This window comes from Panthera tigris, chromosome B3 (genome assembly GCF_018350195.1).
Source record: "Panthera tigris isolate Pti1 chromosome B3, P.tigris_Pti1_mat1.1, whole genome shotgun sequence".
NCBI classification, from domain to species: domain Eukaryota; kingdom Metazoa; phylum Chordata; class Mammalia; order Carnivora; family Felidae; genus Panthera; species Panthera tigris.
Window position 1 is genome coordinate 20,140,290 of NC_056665.1, and position 15,831 is coordinate 20,156,120.

At 40.5% G+C, this 15,831-nt stretch overlaps 1 protein-coding gene across 11 annotated transcripts in view; it reads left to right on the plus strand.

Moving 5' to 3' along the window:
* The window catches only part of TJP1 (tight junction protein 1), a 244,372-nt gene that overhangs the window by 15,436 nt on the left and 213,105 nt on the right, over nt 1-15,831 (plus strand). The gene's annotated exons all lie outside the window — the stretch shown is intronic.

Sequence of the window (15,831 nt, forward strand, 5' to 3'; positions counted from 1 at the left end):
AGAAAATTTCAAATTTATGTATTGTAGGGTTCAGTGGCCAGTGAATGGATATTTACGATGTTTAGTAGACCAGATGTGTTCACTTCTTCCCTTTGAGCTCTGACAGTTTCTGAATTGTAAAAGTACCAGTAACCATACCTGTTTCAAACAGTGGTAACAAGGCCTGCCTTTCTTGAGGATGAGACTTCTGCATCTTTTATCTATAGTTCATGAAAACAAAAGTTCAGTAAATGTGGATACTCTATTTTTTTATTTTAATAATTGCTCTTATTAAAATAATTATACTTGATTTTGCCTGAAAGTGTTCTTGACCATTTTATCACACAAGACATCAGAAGGTGAAACATGATCTATCAGAAGACATAAAGCAATAACTGAGAAAAGGAATAAAAAGACAGTAAATTTTTGTTAAGTAAACCTAACAATTAAAATGACTGACGGAAACATAATTATAGTTTAAAATAAAGCAAATTGCTTTTCAAAAGTGAAACACTGAGAAGCAAATTTGAATTACTTGTTGGAATATAAAAATGGAAATTGGAATTTCATCAGGTTCTTTTTTATGGTATTAAACATTGTCATTACTGAAGGATAGTCCAATAACTAATAAATTTGGCATGTCATAAAATATGTTTGCTTGCTGAATCAGTCTCTGTGGTTGTGGAAGAGGTTAAAATATCTGTAGAATGTGACAGACAAAAAGCTTTACTTCATGTAATATTGCTTTCAGTATCCCAGAAATAGAAATAGGTTATTTCAGCTATAAGGAAAAGTTGGCAAGTAGAGTTATCTCTTTATCATGATGAATACGTTTTAAAATTATTGATAATTCATTCATTCCCTGCCTTATTCGATGCAAGAGTTGATCTGGCTCAAGTGAGTACACAGTTCAAGCAAGGAAAAATAACACTACCCAGGTGCAGTTAACATCTGCAGAATTAATTTCTTTCTTTTTGATGATCTTTCCTATTTGACTTTATCTCAAAAGTGAAATGTGTTAGTATCCCCCGAGGGAAGGTATTTGACATTGAGGTTAAGAGAAAGAGGTAAATTGAGGTTTACGGAAGGTCCATTCCAGGGAGGAGCATGTGTTCTGGTGTAATAGTTTATTCAGCTTCAAGGACTGTGTTTCTGGTTTTTGCCTTCTGGAGGGTACATTGGAAGGTCGTGGACTGGACTTTGGTATACTGGTATTTCATCTCAGTAATGAGTTTATATTAATGAAATGTAATTACAGTTGGCCCTGGACAATTGCAGAGGTTAGATGCATCAACCCTCTATGCAGTCGAGAATCCACGTATAACTTCACTCCCCAGAAACTTAACTACTAATAATACCCTACTGTTGACCAGAAGCCTTACCAATAACATACATAATCCATTAACATGCATTCTGTATGTCCCATGTATTATATACTTTATTCTAACAATAAGCTAAGCTAGAAAAGATGTTATTAAGAAAATCATAAGGAAGACAAAATATATTCATAGTACTGTATTGTAAAAACTCCATGTAGAAGTAGACCCATCATTTCACACCTGTGTTCAAGGGTCACCAGTACTGCAATCAATTAGACTTTTTTACAATCTGAGTTCATTTTCCTTCTCAGGTTTTTGCAATAACGGGTGATAGGATAGCAATCTTTGAAGATTTTTAGATTCTTAGAAATTTTTACAATGATCATGTTCCATTTTTAGGAAAGCAATAAACTGATTTTCCAAACAGTAAAGAAATTAAAAAAAAAAAGAGCCTAACAGCTTGGCTACTCCCACCCACTGCCTACCATAAGCTATGGCAATTAATATTATAATATCCAAAATACATACGGGCATAGAGCATCTTTGGCATGGAGATGAAAAGGATGTTTTTCCTCTCCACTTTTAAAATTCTGTCTTTTTAAAAGAAGGAAGTACACTTAAGTAGATTAGAAGAGAGTGTCATGGGAGGTGAAAGGGATTCAGATCTGATTCTCTAACACAGTTGACTGTAATGTAATTGTAGAGAACCACATTTTAAAGCCTCAGCCACAGTGTCTAAAGGACAGTTATTTGGTAAATGATGTTCAATTACACAGGAATAGATAATTCTTGTCCCCTTTAGAAAATAGTTTAGCCACTGTAGGTATCTCTAGTTCAAAAAAGACTGAAAACTTTGTCATACAGTATTTTCAAGTTGTAAAACTTTTTATTAGATGTATGGCTTCCTTTGAAAACCTTAAACTAGAAAGACTTAAGCTTAGTGCATGATCTCCTGTCATGGGCAAAGATCAAATTTGCATGACCAACAGAATAATATTTATATTTTTATCTTTGCATTTTACTTTTAACTTTGCCTAAGAAAAAAAAATACAATTTTTATTGCTTTTGGAAAAAACATAGCAAATGGAACAAGAGGTTCAGTTGCTATGCATTCAAGGTCCCAGTTTCTGGCTGAGAAGCCTCAGGTTCCAGCTGAGATGGTTGGCTTGGGTCCCGGGTGTCAGATTGATGCCATTTCACTCCTGGGGAGAGGTGATTGTTTCAGCTTTCTCTGTGGGGATTAAATGGGATGGGCATTCTAGTTCGTTTTGTAAACCCTACAACATAAATGACTGACTTCCTAGCTCACTGGAGGAGACTGGAATCCATCCAGTCTCACTAGTTCCATGAGACAGTGTCCCAGAGAGACTTGGTAAAATTTTCTTAGGCAAGGCCTGGACTAGACAAGTCTGTTATGAACACATGTTTTGCCTGGAAGACCTGCGCCTTTGTTTAACACTTTAATGGGTGCAATGCTCTAAAACCATGTCACAAGTTCCTTTTTTTTTTCCCCTGGAGATAATGGAGTGATATATTGATAATCAATATGAAGAAGAAAAGTGACCATTTGTTTTTAGCTTCATTTAATGTTTAAATGCTTAGCTATTCCATTTCACTCTGGTGTTATTGCCTATTTGTCATTTTTTTAAGTTTATTTATTTGGGGGAGGGTTGGGAAGAACATACAAGTTGGGGAGGGGCAGAGAGAGAGGGAAAGAGAATCCCAAGAAGGCTCCAAGCTGTTGGTGCAGGGCCCGATGGGGGGCTTAATCCCATGGACCATGAGATCATGACCTGAGCTGATATCTAGAGTTGGACGCTTAACTGACTGAGCCACCCAGGCGCCCCTATTGTTTAGGGTGATCAGGCTGCCTTTACTCTTTACGTCCTTTCCTCCCTCTCAGATTCTAAGTGTATAGTCAAAACATTTTAAGTGATAATTTAAAAATTCAACAGATTGCTTGAAATTTTACAACTTCTCTTGATTATACATCCTCCCTAAAACAGGAAAATGGAGCCAGTTGAGTAGGATTCATTCAGTGGGGGAAAGCTATCTTGAATACAGACTTAAGCAATTTATTTCCTGCTTGTGGGTGTAAATCTAGACTGCTAATTTTCTCTGTCTGCCAACAGACAAATACTACAAAAAGTTTTATGCACAATAAAGAGAAACAGTGAACCAATTAATAGTTTATGGCTATGTTCCCTTAGCCTTGGATGAAAGACAGTTTCAGTCATTACTGAGTACTATTAGGCAAAAATGATACATTTCAAAATCTTTAGAGGATTTTTTTTCATGAGAAGAAAAATATATGATAATAAGATATTATTTGGGGTATTATATTTGTGTACATTTCTGGGCTAATAAGTCCCATTTCACTGCTGCCTGAATATAAGGTAGTTCTAAGGTGTTTTTGATGATCAGTGATTTTTCACATTTGAAAAAAAGTACTTTTTTTCTCATGATGAAGAGGAGTCTCCAATTAGGCCCCTAGAAAATATATATAGCCTATGGAGATATCAATGATAGATGTTTTCTCCTTCTCCCTCTACCCTCAAGACCTCTTTTATGATCTGTGGGACACTGAGAGATTCTGGAGCCCTGTTTTATAACTAAATATTTATTTGACTTTGAACATATACCAAGTTTGCTTTCTTCTTGGCATTATTGGGTACCTGACTGGTGAATAAGTAGCTGGGTGCTACAAGGTGAGAAAATGGTAGAGGGTGAACATGTGAAGGGACACTGAACACCTAGTTATCCTGCCTCCTACTTTGTTGGGAGGGGACCAGCCACTTCTCCTCTTTCTCGTTCCCACTTGATTAGCACTGCCCACATCACCAGTTGGTATGAAAGCCTAGAAGGAACAGCAGTGAGCACTGGAAGCCCCTTTTGTTCTGGGTGCACAGATGTTCTTTCCATCCTGAGCTCTAGTGACTTGGGCATCTTTCTGTTCACTTTTACATATCTCTGTGTCATTACAGGTGCTGGCCCCAAGACCATTGGCACATCTCCTCACTGTGCCCTCAACTCTTATTGCTTGTTTTGTACCTGACTGTATCATGGGCTTCAGCTCTGCAGAGACCGGGAACATTTCTTTTATGTTTCCCGTAATGCTAAGCATATCAGATTTTATGCCCGTTAAATATTTGTTGGTTGACTGACTACTTCATTACTGTAGCAGCTCAGTAAAGAAAAGCTTAGAGACCATTAAATGTTAAAAGTGGTGGGTATTGAGAGAAGTAAGAGGAGATATAAAATAATGTGACTCATTTGATATGGAGTCAAATAAAGTAACCAACTTTCTCTATTCACTTTTCTTTTGGGAAACACGCCTGAATACCAAGGAATAAAGGCGAGCTTTTTTGAATAGCCAAAGTAGATACTGTGGTCCCATTAGAGGTAGTGGAAGTGGAGGTGGAGGTGGTGGTATTGGCGATGGAGGTAGAAGTGATGATGGAGATGGAGGTGGTGGCAGTGGTACTGGTGGTAGTGGTGGTGGGCGTGCGGAGGTGGCAATACTGGTGGAGGTGGTGGAGGCTTTGGTGTTGCTGACGGTGGTAGTGATAGAGGCAGAGGTGGTGATGGAAGTCAAGGCGGTGGTGCAGGTGGAGGTGATGATAAAGACAGAGGTGGTGGAGGTAGGTGTGTACACACTCACTGTCACTAGTCTTTTGTTGAAACTTTTTGAAAACAAACTGTAGACATGATGACCCACAACCCCTAAATTTTGAAGGGTTCAGTTCCCCCAAGCATTGTCATTCTCTGCTTAACTACCATGTAACCAGATCAGGAAATCAACACTGACACAAGGATGCTGTTCAATCTATAGTTCTCATCCAACCTTCACTACTGCCCAGTGGGCCTCTCTTTCCTTTCTGTCCCAAGGTGCCATACAGGAACATGCATTGCTTTTAGGTGTCATGTTTCCTCCTTGACAGTTTTAAAGAATCTTCAAGCTGGAGCTATTCAGTGTTTCTCATGACTAGATTCAGGTCATGTGTTCTTGGCAGGAACAAGGAAGGGCCCGCCCTCACTAGTCCCAGTTCACCAAGCATCTGGCCTCCTTGCTGGTTTGGGTGTTGGTGAACTGGACACCAGTGTGTTCTGTGGCCCACTCCCAATCTTTTCTCAGGATATGCATTGCTGTAGGTGACAGGAATCTACCAAAATTATCACCCTGATTAATTTTCCAATGTGAGAGGAATCAGGTAGAGTATTGAGGCTCTTCTGCAGAACAAAGGAATATTTAGCTATTTATTACCTTTAGGACTTCCAGAGGCCAATCTGAATCTAGTTTGCCAGTTGATGGCCAATTAATTGTAGATGGTTTGCCTTTAATGGTTACTTTCTTCATTAAACTGAATATCCAGATATTTCTAAGGGACTCTTACAGACAGCCTTGCAAGGACTCTTGTTTTTTGAAAAGGTTAGAAGCACAGTGGCTGTGAGCTGTCTATTCTTGTGGGTATAGTCAGCCTCCATCTTTATCTAACAGGATTTTTGGATTGGTTTTGCAGGTCGGAATTCTGTCTCTGTCTTGGACCTGTGCCAACATCTTCCCTCTTTAGTTTCTTTTCACTAGCAAGTGCTGCTTGAGAAGTTTGTTGGCTCAGATTTTAGGTAGGATTTTATTCATCAACACTGAAAGAAAATACAAGCCTTTTAGAAACTTAGATCTTAATGAAAGCAATAGAGAAATATTTCAAAAAAGAGAATGAGGTCTTCAGTATTCTGCCTTAACTCACATTTCATAATCTGTTTTGAAAGCAGTTCTTTGATTTTACCTGACTTTTTAGGGCTTAGACTCCATCCTTGTTGGCCAGGCTGGAGAGCCACAGCAATTGTTCTTTCCCTTCTTCCAGCCACCGCCTTGCTTCTTTTCATGCAGATCAGGGCACTGGCCCCACAGCAAGAACACACCCAGACCTCATTGTTGATCATCTGGGACCCCTCTCCTTCATATCTGTGATATCCTTCATATCACACCACCGTCACCACCACTACCCTCCTCTCGTCTGCCATCGCAGTGGTCAGATCTAGTAGGGCAAGCAGGATTGTAGACAGACAGTGTTGCACAATGAACAATAGTGGAGGCAGTCCAAGGTACCTCCAGGGAAAATGGAGTGCTCATCTCAGGCTGGAACGGCAAAGTATCACAAGGAAGGTGTCCCCTGAACTGGATCTGGAAAGAATGCGTCTGACTTTGTTGGGTGGAAAAGTGAGAAGAGGTCATTGGATTGAAGGAGCAGAGAAGGGAATGGAAACAGAGCTGAGAGCTACCAGGGGTGTGGAAGGAAATAGTTTGTTCAGAGCCCTACAGGTCTGCAGAGATGCCCTAGGCTGGACTGGGTGGGTGTTGAACCCCCATCCTTCCCTCCAGCTGAAGTAGCTCTGATTTGTTCTGTTCTCCTGGAAGGTGGGAGGGACACACAGCATTTCTTCTGGGGGGGAGGGGGAGATGTTACCCCTAGGACAGCTTTGTGTACTAAGAAGGTTAATGCTCCAGAGAACCGGAACCAGGGAACACTAGTTCAAGGGCAGTCCAAAGTAGAGGAGTATGCCGAAGAAGTTCATGGATAGATATTAGAGAAGCTGAGGAGGGCGGTTTCCAGAAGGAAGTGAGTGATCCACAGATACATGTGGCCTCAAATAGCTGGGGGAGGGCAGAGGGAACTTGGGCCTGCCGGTGATCAGAGAAGATCATTCAAGGAGCAAGAACTAGAATTTATCTTTTCCTTTGTTTTTTATGTTGTAAGGAGGAATAATGTAATTTCTTCAGAAAGTCACAGAACAAAGAGAGCCATCACCACTTCCAAATCTACAGAGCTGATGTCATGGACTCTGACAGTTATATCACATTTCTGACAGTTACAGCCGCCTCCCCCCAAATTTTTGAGCAGGGCACCCTCCGGATGTTCTGCTTATGGGGGTGAGCAGGCATGAGGGTGGGAGGGGACGTTTAGAGGTTGTTGGCGACATTAGCCAAGGGCAGTGGGGTGGGCAGGCAGGCCTGAAGAGGTTGAAAATATAGAAATAAAAAGAATGTGTTCATGTGTGCTGAATGAGTAAATGTATGGAAATGATTCTTCTTTATCTAAAATGGATCTGCTTCAGGTTCTCAGAGGTGATCTTTTTTATTATTTAATGTTTATTTATTTTGAGAGAGAGCGAGAGTGTGAGTGGGGGGAGGGCAGAAAGAGAGAGAGAATCCCAAGCAGGCTTCACGGTGTTAGCTCAGAGCCCACCACGGGATTCGAACTCATGAACCACGAGATCGTGTCCTGAGCCGAAATCAAGAGCTGTGTGCTTAGCTGACTGAGCCACCCAGGTGCCCCTCTCAAGGATGATCTGATATTATTTCATTATTTTTCACTCAATGAACAGAATCATTCGATTTGCACATTTGTTATTGAACAGAACAACCTCTGAGGAATGTCACAGATCTGTGTCTATGCATGCACACACGTAATTTCCAGTGTACATAGAAAACTGGGCACATTTCTTTTTGGAACAGACATTGTGCTCCTGGATTAAAGCTCCACATGTTAACTCATCTGGTTATTTTGTGACTTCTGAGCTTTAGAACAGAAGTAGAAGTCTCAGAATGTGTTGTTTTCCATCTCCATAATGTGTCCTATTTTGGGGAAGCTGCACATGTCGTAGTAGCTAACATTTAGCATGGGCTGACTGTGCCTGGCAGAGAGGCGGAGTGAGGGCCACACACACACAGCAAGAGTGCCTGCTCTTCACACCAGCTTCGGGGGTCCTGAGATAATAAACCAGGAGGAAAGGAATCCTTCTATTTCCTCAGTGCTTTACTGTTTCCATCTCTGAGGCAAATGGGGGCATGAAATATTGATTTCTCCTCAGTGGTGACTTCATAGCCTGCAGGAAGGCTCTGTCCTCAGAGCCTGATTTGGGTGCTGTCACAAGACCCAGTGTTCCCCAGATGTCCTTGTGGCCTTTTGGTTCTGGATGTCTCTCACATTCTGCGTGTTCTGGAAGTCCCACTCTGAGAGTCAATAATGAGCTTGGACAGTGGCTCTGTTTCCAGATTATCAGGGCTAGCTTTCCCCTTCAGAGGCACTGAGAGCCTGCCCCTGAGGTTGGGAAGTAGCCACTGATGGGCAGCCCTGTGTGGGGAAGTCCATGGGGTGGGAACCAGAGAGGAAGGGGACATTCCAGGACAGACTCCAGGCAACTGGGGCTGGGAAGGAATGGTCCCAGACCACAGAATGGGTACCAGACGCAGAAGGAGTACCAAGAGCCCAGAGTGCCAAGATGCCCTGTTTGCCCCAGGACGAGAGAACGACTTATGTGATCTTTATGTACAACTTTAATGTTAGCTGATGGGGTGCCTGAGTGGCTCAGTCAGTTGAGCGTCCGACTTCGGCTCAGGTCATGATCTCACAGTTCGTGGGTTCGGGCCCCGTGTCCGGCTCTATGCTGACAGCTCAGAGCATGGAGCCTACTTCGGATTCTGTGTCTCCCTCTCTCTCTGTCCCTCCCCCACTCATGCTCTGTCTCTCTCATTCTCTCAAAAGTGAATAAACGTTAAAAAAAATTTTTTTAATATTAGCTGAAAGATCATACGTAGTGAAGCATTACCAGCAAAACATAGTTGTGACCAGGACAGATGTCATTTAAATTGGGCCTCAGCATCATCTCAGAACGTGAATTGTCCCTATTTGCACAAGCCACATGTGAGAACAGCCTCAGTAAGGCACATGCACGTACCACATGAGTTGTTGGAGTTTCTGTTCTCCAGCAGGTAGTTGTTGCATATTCACATTGTCCAAGACACCATCCCTGGGAAACATATAGTTTCTGCTTAGGAGACTTTATCCTGAATCTTTTAACAGCCAGAAGTGGGCACTTCATGTGATTGTTTTAGGTGGGAATCTTCCCACTCTGGGCCCCAGGGCAGGCGGCCCGGCCACACAGCAGTTCAGGCGGCCACATGGGGGCAGGGCTTTCCAGCAAGTGCACTCTGGCAGCCTGGGCAAGGCTGTCCAGCTGGGGTCCTCCGTGGCGAAGAACTTCACTCTTTATGCTTGTCACCCATCGTAACTCTACTTACACTTATGGTGCTTGGACTTCCATGTGGAAATGAAAGTGGCAAAGCTGTTACAATTTGAAGTTATTTTGGATGTTTGAATTGCTGGAGGCGATTGGTATTTGAAGAGGTGCAGCCTGGGGCAGAGTGGACTTTTGAGCCGCTCTTCGCTTGGAAGGTGATTTCTATGTCAGGGGCTTTGATGATTGGAGGGTTTCTGACAGTCGTGGCTCTGCTTTATTCTTCGGGATGAGTAACAAAAGTGCCCCTACCCTTCAGTAAGGACTTCGGTGTTATCAGAAAGAAGCCTTTTCTGTTGATTTTTTGTTTTTTTTTAAGGAACTTGGTTGAAATTCTTTAAAACTAGCTATGTTCCTGTACTCCAGACTGTTCCTGTACTCCAAACGTGATTTTACTTTTTGATCATAATTTTAAAAATTATGTTTTGGTATTCATTTCCATGTTTAATATAACTAGAGCCAGCTTTGTAAGCATTTATTAGCTTTGTTTCTCCATTTTCTGTTATGTACTAAATTTTGAAAGATTTATTATAATTAGAGAATGAAAACCGTAAACTGGCTTTTAAGGAATTTTACTTTTCTCCTTCTGATCCAACTGTATACTTTGAGTTGCTGCAGTTTATTTAGGTCACTCATAGTCACTGGCATTTTCCTACTATTTTGGCATGAAAATTCATTTTCAGCATTTTGGAAATTACATAATTCAGTATATTCTCGTTGCTACTATTTACATTTTAAAAATCTGTTTCACCTTTGTCTCCCAGTGTATGTTCCATGTACACAGGAGAATGTTTACAGCGGACTATTTAATTTTAAATGATTTGCAAATGTTTATTTTTTTTCTCCCTTAAAGATGTTAGAAAGGCATGCTAATGCCTTGAGTCAGGGCCATATTTTAATACATCTAAATTTTGTTTTAGTGGAATATTAGATTTACCATTTGATAATTAGATTTTTTTCTGGTAAAGAAACATGTTTTCCATTGTTCTTTCCCATATCTAGGTATATTTTGGACCAGGGCAAGAGAACAACCTAACTAGAACTACTGAGTTGGCAAGAATGTCATGTAGGAAAGGATTCCAGAGTCATATGTTGCCCCTCCTGACTTACTCTCTCAGTGATGATTGTGTTAAGTATCTTTCTGAATGTCATTTTCTATCTTGGACTCAGTCAGTGTTGTCTATGTTAGGTGGCATGCAGACAGTCTCCAACTTGCAGTGGTTCAACTTAATAATTTTTCAACTTTACACTGGTGCAAAAGTGATGTACATTTCAATAGAAGCCATACTTCAGATTTTGAATTTGGATCTTTTCCCAGGTTGGAGATATGTGGTACAATATTCTTTCCTGATGCTAGGCAGTAACAGCACTGGCCACACGATCACACGAGTAAACAACCAACGCCCTGACAAGCATTCTATCCCTATACCACCATTCTGCTCTTCACTTTCCATATAGTACTCAATAAATTACATGAGATACTCAGCACTTTATTATAAAACAGGCTCTATGTTAAATGTTTTTGCCCAACTGCAGGCTGTTCTAAGTGTTCTGAGCATATATAGGTAGGTTAGGCTAAGCAATGATGTTGGTGGGTTAGGGATATTAAGTGAATTTTTGACTTAATGATATTTTCAACCTACAGTGTGTTTATCGGGATATAACCCCACTGTAAGTCAAAGATCTATACTTGCTTATTACCTTTGCTCATCGTGTGCAGATGGGTATCTGATAACTGCTTTTCAAAGTTATTAAGTACTTCTCTGTTGTACATTCATGAGGAAAATTTTAGTACCAGTTGGTTTTAGCATGCCATCTTTTCTTAGTTTTCATTTCAGAAGATACAGTATATAAATGTACTACTATTTTTTGGTGTGTGCAGATTCTTTTTGGATCACTTCTTTAAAACATAATATCAGTTCCTTTGTTTGGATGGTATAAAATAAGAAAGTCAAAAATTTATCTGGTAGAAACCAGCACATTTGTAAGCCTAAGGATCCCCAAATCTTTGTTTAAGATTTGATTTTCCAGTATATCACTACCTGATACTAACCTTTTTTTCCTTGGTTTTTGACTGAACAGTTTCAGAAATTACTTTCAGAAATGACTTTACTTTTAAAATGCTGATCTCTGAGCCTAAATCTTGGAGCACTCATGTTATATATAATCTCGAATTACAGAATATTATAGGGTCTGTAATAGTTTGCTGACCACTGAAAGAGTTGTATAAATTTCGGAATTTGGTTCTAATGCTTAAAACAACTTAAAATAAGTTATAAATGAAATGAACCATCTGTTACAGCATGCGTGTTTGTCCACAGGTTTGATGAGAGATCGGTTGGAGATTAGTAGAAGATGAGAGGAAACCATAAACAAGGGAGCCAGGGGGAAAGGGGACCGGCCTGCTATCCCGTCGGAATCCAACACAGCAGCCAGTGTTCCTTGTGGGTTCACTGCAGTTCCTGGAGTACAGATACTCGGAGTACAATCTGAAACTAAGCCAGGAGCTGGGTGATCAGAGCTGCAAGTGTGAGAAAGAAAGCCTTAGCTTGGGGGAGCCAGCGGGTGGCCCTCTAGATCCAGACATAGGAAGGCCGGAGGCTCGGTCCGAGTGGCTCAGGAACTTATTGGAGCTGAAGCAACAGGAATGAACATCAGGGTCTACAGTAAGATGGACCAGGAGGCAGGTACTAACAATATAAAGTAATATAACTAAAATTTAGCAGACCACTCACTATGTTCAGGGTGTAGTCATGTATTAACTGTACTGTATGGAAATTTGTAATTTTTAATATATGCCATTTTTTTTTTTTAATGGAAGCGTATTAAGCATCTTTATGTGCCTAGGGAGACCTTTGAAGATGCCAGATGGAGAAGGAAGTGGATGGAGTGTTCTGCTGCTGGGGGGGTGGGAGGGAATGGGAACCTCCTCCCAGAGGAGGAACTGCATAGTTGAACATAGAGATAAATTCTGGGTTGGGAGGCAGTTTCATTTCTAAGTGGGCTTTGAGACTGCCACTTAAGGAAGAGGTGAGGATTCTAAAGAGGGGTGACTATGTGGAATTGCAAAGGGGGGAGGAAATGACTGGGAATGTGATAGGGACTGCCAGGCCTGGTTGAGGGGCCAGCAGAGGTCTGAGACCATGACTCAGCCTGGGACTGAGCAGTGGAGAGCTGGCCTGGCTACAAAATGAAGGGTGTATACAGCAAGACAAGGAAGGAGAGGCTTTTGAGGGGTCCGGACTGAGAATGCAAGGCAGTGAAATCAGAAGGGACCGGGCAGGCTGGGGCTTGATGTAGAAACCCAGAGCTTTGGCCTGAGTGCTGGAGGCACACGTCTGAATTGTTGGGGGAACAGTGCTGACTTTGGGAATGAACTGATGAAACTGAGTGGCAGGAGGTGGGGGGAGGGTCAAGGTCATTCCAGGATTGATGAAGCCAGGAATTTTGAAGTCATTTGGAATGACCATGGGTGAAGAAGCAGGGGTTCTTTCCAGTTTTCCTGAACTCCTACTATCCTTTCCTGGGCCTTACTGTGCTGCTCTGGGAGGCCCCTGTAAAGCCACAGCACCCCACAGAAGACAAGAATTTTAAGAAAATGCCTAACAATCATTGCCAAAAGAGATAGGGACTTAGAGAGTCATGTAGTTACTGATAATTGGAACAGAGGAGGGGAGTACAGAGTTTAAAAGGTAAAGATAAAGAATTTAAAATTAAATGAAATTCGAGGAGAGACTGGAGAATAAGAAACCTTTGAAGGATAAGAAAAACACTTTGTGGAGGTAGTTTGAATTAATTGGAGAGTTAAATGCTAAATATTAAAAACACCTAGGAAATCTGCAAGTGTTGTTGGGGGTATGCCAAAGAGCAAATGCTTCCTGTAAGCAAATGGAAGAAACATCTGTGGAATGTGGAAGAATGTGGGTATAGTAATTTCTCTGTGACTTCATTTCTGACAATCATTTTCCAGATACTTCTGAGAAATTAACAGTTTCCTGTTAATGGCATTGCTTTGATATTACCTCAAAGACTTCCACATTTAATTTACTAATTTATTTTAACCTTTACAGGGAGATAAAAAACGATTTCAGAAAATAGAATTGTTGAACGTTTTGTAAATCCACAGTCAAATGAAAATCTCTGCCAGCTCTGCTTCCTCAAATCACCATTAACTCTTCACACACTGCTTACAACAAGGCTAATTAGCTTTGCCTCTAATAAATGTTTGTATTTGAAGTTGAAAACCACTTTAGAGCTTCCAGACATTTCAATGTAGGCTTTAGTTACGCACATACTTAGAAGGTAAACCTCTCAGAAAATTTTTATTACTCATAAATTTTAGATCTCTTTTTAAGGAATAATTAACGAGGTCAGTAAGCATTCTTGTTTCTCCAGTTTGGTGGGTTTGTGACACAAAGAAGTCTACATTCAGGTTTTAATGTGGCATCACTCAAGGTGGGGCTTACTTTTGATAGGTGCGGACGGAGAGCGAGCGTGGCATTTGGATGTTGAAGGAGTTGAGAGATCATAATGACAGCCCAGCCCTGCTTTTCTGTGACAGAGAAACAGCCTCAGTGTAACTTAATAACAGTACCATGAATCATCACATTTCTTGTTTAATCACAGATGTTTAGGAAAACATGAGTTGGATTATTTCACCTTAAATTGTTTTACCTTTAATTCTATAGGTTAAACTAGCAATTGCTGAATTGACCATGTCACATGGGAACGTTCATTAGATGCAGCATCCCCAATAGTGTGGATAGACTTTTGTGTTATCAGAGAATAACTTTAAAATATATCAAGCTTTTCCTCCTTTTAAGGAAATAAGAGCTTGTCAGTCATTTGGGTCAGTGGTTAAATTGTTTGAGAAATTCCCCTTAGTGTCAGTTTGTATGCCATTTCCCTCAAATTCGTATCTTGGTTCTCATGCCATGAATGACTTGAAGTAAAGATGTAATGAGGGATTTATTTTTTAATTTGTAGTAAACTCTCAGAGACAGCTTAATGGAGATGATTCTTGATATAAATACAGAATTTTGTCCCACGCCAGGTCCCAGGTCTCGTACTGAACTCCCACCCATACCAGAGGTTCCCCCTCTTGTCATTAGCTTGAAACACCAGTTCTTTTCTCCTGTGCTCGGCCACAACTCATGTTTCTCTTTTCCCAAGCACACTGTCTCCCACTGTCTTCAGGCTTTTGTGTCCTTGTTTTCTTCTCTCCTCCCGCGTCTTCAGTCTTGCAGTGTGTTGGGCTTCACTTCCTAGAGAGAAACAGATTTCTGCCATCTTGAAAAATACTTCCACTGATTTGTCACCTTCCTGCCACATTTGTTGACCCATGTGGTCCACACACACATGCCTTTATCTCCTATTTTCTTTGCATTCCAGTAGTCTGATATTTTCACCACAATGCTCTTGATTGCCTTTTCTTAGCACTTATTTGCCTGCAGGCTTTGGCAGTTGAGCTGTATTCTGGCCTTGAAATTCTTCCACAATATCCCGATATTCCTCCCACCTCTATGATTGCACCTTTTCATTTTTAGAGAGTTCTTTAACCCAAAACCTCAATATAGTCTTCATTCCAACATTTAGTCTTCACTCTTATTTTCCTCTTACAGTCTCTTCTTCCTCCAAAAGTGGTCCATTTGTGGCTCAAAGAATAATCTATCCACTCCCCACTCAGCTAACCTTTTTAGGTATTAGCTTACATCTCCAATGTGATGGATGTCACTTCAATGACCCGCCTTCACTTTTGATCCAACTTGTCATGCATATGTACATCTGTATACATTAAGATACATGTACATTTCTGTATATAGTAATGGAAACAAAGTATAGAAAAAAATTCCAAAATATTAACAAGAAAGTATGTGCATGAAGGATTATTAATGATTTTCCTATTTTTCTATATTTGTTTCTTTTTAATTTTAATGTTTTAATAATTTAATATTTCAAGTGTATATTTTAATATCTTTACAGGATTTCTACAATTATTTTATAATGATACAACTGTTAAAATACTTGATTTTTAAATTTTTTTCAACAGTACTGTTCAAATCAGCTTTAAATTTTGTGTTGCAAATAACAAAAAGAGAAAAAGAATATTTTCAGAGAAGCCAAATACTTATTTTTCAAAATGGAAACAAAATATGGAGACTTTTCAGACCTAGCTTTATTTGGAGAGAAGATTGATTATAGATTTGTAGGAGTTCATTGTTTGTTTTTTTTTGAAATATAATTTATTGTCAAGTTGGCTAACATACAGTGTATGCAGTGTGCTCTTTGGTTTTGGGAGTAGATTCCTGTGATTCATCACTTACATGCAACACCCAGTGCTCATCCCAACAAGTGCCCTCCTCAATGCCCATCACCCATTTTCCCCTCTCGCCCACCCCCCATCAACCCTCAGTTTGTTCTCTGTATTTAAGAGTCTCTTATGGTTTGACTCCCT